Below are 6,365 nucleotides of genomic sequence, written 5' to 3' on the forward strand. Positions count from 1 at the left end.
AGAGGCAAGGCTGCTCCCCCGCGTGGGTGTGCCGGTGCGGGAGAAGCTTCCCGCACCCGGAGCAGGAAAAAACTGGCGGACACGGCTGCCCCCAGTTCCCCACGGAGGGCGGATTCGCATCTGGGCTTTGCAGGGGATCTGGAAGGGGTGAGTGGAGGAGGGCTGAGGGCGGGCTGCTCCATGCTGGGGAACGTGGGCGATGAGTGAAGGAGACGAGATGGGGCGCGAGGAGGAATCTGGGGAAGGCTGGGTGGAACCAGAGACTGGAGACTGAGTGGGTGGACAGGATAAAGGAAGGGAAGTTGAGGCAGGAGTGTGGATGGGGGCAGATGTTGAAGGAAGGACCCGGGGCTCCCACAAGGCCGGAGCCCGGAGATGCTGCCCGGGGCGACTAAGCCGGGTGCGAGGCTGATGCTCTCCACGATTCCATGCCTGCAGGGCTTCTCCCCTGGGTGCGGGAGGACACGCTGGGAGAGGGAGGTCTTCTTATTGACGCTGTCACCGCAACTGCAGCAGCAGAAGAGACGCTCTCCTGTGTGAATTCACTAGTGGCGGATCAGCTTCCACCGGTCCCCAAAAACTTGCTGGCCCTGGGGACAGACGCAGGGCTTTGGCCGAGCCAGCAGCAGAGCTGGCCGCTAAGCCCTTGCTGCACTCCCCGCAGACGAATGGCTTCTCCTGAGTGGACTCGCTGGTGCTTGATGAAGTTGGAGCGGACACAGCAGGTCTTGCCGCACTGGGGACAGCGACAAGGCCTCTCGCCAGTCGCTGTGGACCCACTGGTGCTGGAGGAGGGATGCACTCTGAGTAAAACCCCTCCCGCAGGCCCCGCACTTGCAGGGCTGACGGCCCAGGTGAATCTGACGGTGCTGCAGCAGGTCGGAGCTCTGGCTGAAACGCTTTCCACAGTCAGGGCAGGGGAAAGGCTTCTGGCGAGCACGGCTTTGGAGATGACCGCTCAGGGAGTAACTGCGCGGCAGGCTCTTGCCGCACTCGGCGCAGCTGTGGGGCCTCTGCCGGACCCAGGCTTCCGGTGGCCAGTAGCTCACAGTCTGGGAGCAGCACCCAGCCCCAGGCCTCAAGGGCTGTCTGGAGAGTTCTCTAATGTAAGACTCTGGGCAATGTCATCTGAAGGTGTTTCCTGAGGCTCTCAGGCATGTCGCTGGGTATTACCCATCACTAAGTCCGTCCTCTTGCATAAGCTGGTCCTCACTGTTGTGCCTCGTTCCTGCGGAAGGAAAGATTTCAGATCCTGGAACCATCATTCTCTCCAGAGGGAGAGAAAACCACAGAAGAATTTTACTACAAACTGCAAAGGAGACTGCTTTCCGAATCCTATAATCAATACTTCTTTATTATTATTTTACTTTTTCCGTTTTTTTTTTTTTTTTTTAAAGACAGGATCTGTCTTTGTTGCCCAGTATGGAATGCAGTGGTACGATCTCTGCTCACTGTAACCTCTGCCTCCCCAGCTCAAGTGATCCTCCCACCTCAGCCTCCCAAGTAGCTGGGACTATAGGTGCACACCACTAGGCCCAGCTTTTTTTTTTCTTTTTTCTTTTTTTGGTAGAAGCCGGTTTTTATAATGTTGCCCAAGCTGTTCTCCAACTCCTGGGCTCAAGCAATTGGCCCGCCTAGGCCACCCAAAATGCTGGGATTACAAGCGTGAGCTACCATGCCTGGCGTCCTATAATCAATGCTTCCCCCCCAGAGGGAGTCTTGTTCTGTCACCCAGGCTGGAGTGAAGTGGTGCTATCTATCTTGGCTCACTGCAACCTCCACCTTCTAGGTTCAAGCGATTCTCCTGCCTCAGCCTCCCCAGTAGCTGGGATTATTGGTGCCTGCCACCATGCCTGGCTAATTTTTTTTTTTTTGTATTTTAGTAGAGACGGGATTTCACCCTGTTGGTCAGGTTGGTCTCAAGCTCCTGACCTCGTGATCTGCCCACCTTGGCCTCCCAAAGTGCTGGGATTACAGGCGTGAGACACTGCACACGGCCAATCAATGGCCAATCTTAATAGTAAGATTTATTTTAAAATTTGGATTGGGGTTATAAGACTTTTAGTAGTCTTGGATATTACCATCTTTATCCTGAATGAAAGTGTAGCAAGAGGCTGGGCACAGTGGCTCACGCCTATAATCCCAGCACTTTGGGAGGCTGAGGCCAGAGGATCCCTTGAGCCCAGGAGACCAGCCTGGGCAACAAAGCAAGACCCTGTCTGTATTAAAATTACAAAAGTGTGGTAAGGATCATTTCCTCATTAACCTTGAACATGTAAACACAAACCATCAAAAAGAATCAACTTCAGAAAGCTATTATGGCTTTATTGGTTATGGTGATTAAAAGAAGGGGGCCCCTCGGGTCACAAAGATAATAAACTGATTTGTCACAAACCATATTGAAACTCTTTTTTAAAAAGGGTATAGATAACTTTGTAATTTACAATTTTTAACAATCAAATTAGCCAAGAGTAGAGTTTGCAATAGGACTAGAAAATATTCCAGTGGCTCATATATAAGTGGGTTAATTTTATCTATTTTCAGGCCTACTAGGCCTATCAGTCTGGATTTTCCATTACTTGGAAATGGGGGCTGAGGAACAGATGCTTCTGGCCACTCTGAGCCCTGGCTTGATCCTTGGGACTCATCTCTTTCTCTCTCTTCCTGTTTGTGCGTCACCTCACAGCGGATACCTGGCTCTTATCTCAGGACCTGACCTCCCACTGAGCTCCAAGCCTGCAAAGCATGCTGCCACCCAGGTATTTCCCCCTTAACATCCTGCCATCACTTCAAATGTATTACCCCTATGCCAAAAAATCACTGACTCCTAATTTCACTTTTGTCAGTGGCACCAGTTTCATTTTCTTGGACACCTAAGCTTAAAAACGGTGGAACTTCTTTTGAATCATCCCTCTCCTTCCTTCCCTAGAAGTGAGCTACCATTTAAAAGTGACCTGCTATCATCAGTCACCTGGGAAATGCAAATTAAAACCACAATGAGTGCCCTTATGCACCCACTAAAATCAAGCAGACTGATGATGCTAACTGTTGCTGAGGATATGGAGTCTCACGCGTTTGCTGGGGAAATGTAAAATGGCCTGGGCATTTTGGAAACCAGTTTCAGTTAACAGTAAATTAAATGTACACTTACCACATGACTCAATAATTCTACTCTTAGGATTTACCCAAGGAAAGTAAAAACGTATGTCCACACAAAGACTTTTTCACAAATATGCATATCAGCTTTATTCATAATAGGCATAAGCTAGAAACATCCAAATGTCCATCAATGGGTGGAAGAATAAACAAAGTGTGGTTTACCCATGTAACAGAATACTAGCAACAAAGAGGAACTGCTGTTACCTGCAAGCAATGGATGAATCTCAAAATTATGTTAAACCAGAGAAGCCAGACACAAGAGAATACATAATATATGATTCAATTTCTGTGAAATTCTATTTCTACAAAAAGCAAAACTTATTAATAGGGGCAGAAAGTAGACCAGTGGTTCTCTGCGGCTGGGTCAGGGAGAGAGCAGCTGACTGCACAGGGCATGAGAGGGTGATGGCAAAGTTCATTCACATCCTGAATGTGGGTGATGGTTATGCCTGTGTATACATTCACCAAAACCCAGCAACCTGTACACTTAAAATGGGTGTGTTTTATATATAACTTATACTTCAGTAAGGTGTCAACACAGATAGGCTAAGCTTTTTCAGAGATGTAACACAGGTAGACAGGAATATCAGTGCTGATTGGCCAACTATCTTTACAAGATTTTATTAAGCTATAAATAAAATGGAGTTGAAATAGCCAGGATTTACCGTGTACTTACTATGTGACAGGTACCATTCTAAGAGTTTCCACATATTGGTTAGACCTCACAACAACTCTCCAGGACACTAACGATTACCCCATTTTACAGATGAAGAAACTGAGGCATAGGAACGTTAAATAATTTTAAAAAGCCATACATATGGTAAAAAAATTTTTGGCTCCAGGGAGCTTCCTCTTTACTACTATGCCACAATACTTCTCATTGGGACAATTTTGAAATAGACACACCCCTTCCTCCATAATTTCATCTCCTCTACAAAAAATATTTTCACATTTGCATTTTTATTCAGGCTTTGCCAACATGCATACGCATTTTAACTACTCCATAATCATAGTTTAGACACAGAGCAAGAGAAAGCCATTCCAAGCAACAGACGAGTCTAATCTTCCTCTCTGAAAGATATACATTTTTTAACTTATTTTTAACTTACTGCTCATTCATTCATATTATTTCATAATGATCTATTTTAATGGCTTTTTTGTTTGAAATACCATGTTATATTGTATTAATTTCCTTTATTATTGGAATAGATCATTAGTAGAGATAATGCTGTAATGAGCATCTTCATGGAATGCACAGAGCTTAGTTTTTTCCCCTGTGGAATCTTTTTTTTTTTTTTTGAGACGGAGTCTCCGTCTGTCACCCAGGCTGGAGTGCAGTGGGGCAATCTCGGCTCACTGCAAGCTCCGCCTCCCGGGTTCCAGCCATTCTCCTGCCTCAGCCTCCCGAGTAGCTGGGACTACAGGCGCCTGCCACGACACCCGGCTAATTTTTTTGTATTTTTAGTAGAGAAGGGGTCTCAATCTCCTGACCTCTTGATCCGCCCGCCTCGGCCTCCCAAAGTGGTGGGATTACAGGCGTGAGCCACCACGCCCGGCCTTCCTGTGGAATCTTTTATGTAGGAATCATTCCCAGGAGCGCAGCTGCTGCCCCCTATAAGAAAGGGCCTCTGGCCTCAATAAAGCAGCAGCTTTTATACTAGTATGAAGGAGCTACTGTTCAATTTGCTAGTGCCTGAGACTGGTCCAGACTCCAGCCATTCATGGTCTTGAGGGCCCTAGGAAGACCAAAGCAATTCCCGCAACTCTCCTCTGGTAGTCAACGGGGACATGTTATCGAAATCAGTCCTTGTGCCAATTAAAAGTACCACAGGCTGCCAGAAATTTCCATCTAGTTTTCCACTATCACCCAACATTCTTCCTGTGACTATAACTCCTCTCCTACATTCCCTGTCACCAGCCTTGCCCAGGCTTTCCTGATCTTATCCCTAGATGAGTGTGTGTTTTCCAGTTGGCCTTTTGTGATTTGATTCCCCTCTCTTCCAATGAATGATCTGACACAAGGGCTGGCCAGCATGTTTGTTACTGTAGGGCAGTGCTTCTTGTTTTCACAGCATGGAACCCACAGAAAATGTTACAATTTGAGCAACTCATAGGGATAAAGGGTTGAGACTGCTCCCTACTGGGGGTGCCCGGCCCAGGGCTTCGGGCCACCCTAGGCCCTACCTATCTGCCTCAGGGGTTAAAGCAGTGGTTCTCAGCACTAGCTGCACATTAGGATTACCTGGGAGCTTTCAAAATTATTTTGCCTGTGCTGTACCCAGGAATAACAACATACAGCAAAGGTTAAGAACCTTTTTAGCTAAATGGTTATCTGTTTATCTTCAGTTACCTCCACAGCTTATCCTTCTACTACAGTGCCTCCTGAGGAATGGGCACACCGTACAGTATTGTTATTATTATTATTAGAGACAGGCTCTCCCTCTGTTACCCAGGCTGGAGTGCAGTGGCACCATCATGGCTCACTGCGGCCTTGACCTCCTGGGCTCAAGTGATCCTCTTCAATCTCCTGAGTAGCTGGGATCACAGGTGTGCACCACCACACCTGGCTAATTTTTTTTTTTTTTAATAATTAGTGGAGACAGGATCTCGTTATGTTGCCTACGCTACTCTCAAACTCTTGGGCTCAATCGATCCTCCTGCCTTGGCTTCCCAAAGTGCTGGGATTACAGACGTGAGTCACAACGCCCAGCAGAATACTGAACTAAAAAACTAAGGTCAAGGCCATGTACTGAGGTGTTCAAGGCTCTGAACTGCTGGACTCAATGTCACAAGATAAATTTTAACCTCACCAAACCCTCTCAGCTTAAGAGTATCTGCTAAGTTCTGAGAAAGAAAACGGGGCGTGTGAAAAGATGGGTGTTCATGCCTGTGTGTAGGGGGAGGCAGTGATGCGGTTAAGGGCAGAACTTGGGGAAGGAGGCTGGGATTTTAAGGCGGGCAGGTGTGCTACAGTCAGCACTGCCGGAGGATCTCTGGGAAACGGCTCCAGCAGGAGAATGGAGGGTGGACGGCCGCAAAGGCGGCGGAGGTGCTGGCTGCCCCTTCCCTCCTGATAACACCGACGTGCTTGTGGGGTCCACGGAACGCCCCACCAAGCCTCGCCTGGCGCGGGGTCGAGGAGCTTGGCGGTGGCGCACGTTCAGAGGCGGAGGCAGTGGGCCGGGGCTGCGGCCCTTCGCTTTTTT

General features: G+C 48.1%; 1 pseudogene; it reads right to left on the minus strand.

Annotated features, from left to right (window-relative positions):
• Positions 1–274: 274 nt before the first annotated feature.
• The window catches only part of LOC105505734, a 6,887-nt pseudogene continuing 796 nt past the window's right edge, over positions 275–6,365 (minus strand).

Source organism: Colobus angolensis, unplaced genomic scaffold, assembly GCF_000951035.1.
Source record: "Colobus angolensis palliatus isolate OR3802 unplaced genomic scaffold, Cang.pa_1.0 Scaffold128, whole genome shotgun sequence".
NCBI lineage: Eukaryota > Metazoa > Chordata > Mammalia > Primates > Cercopithecidae > Colobus > Colobus angolensis.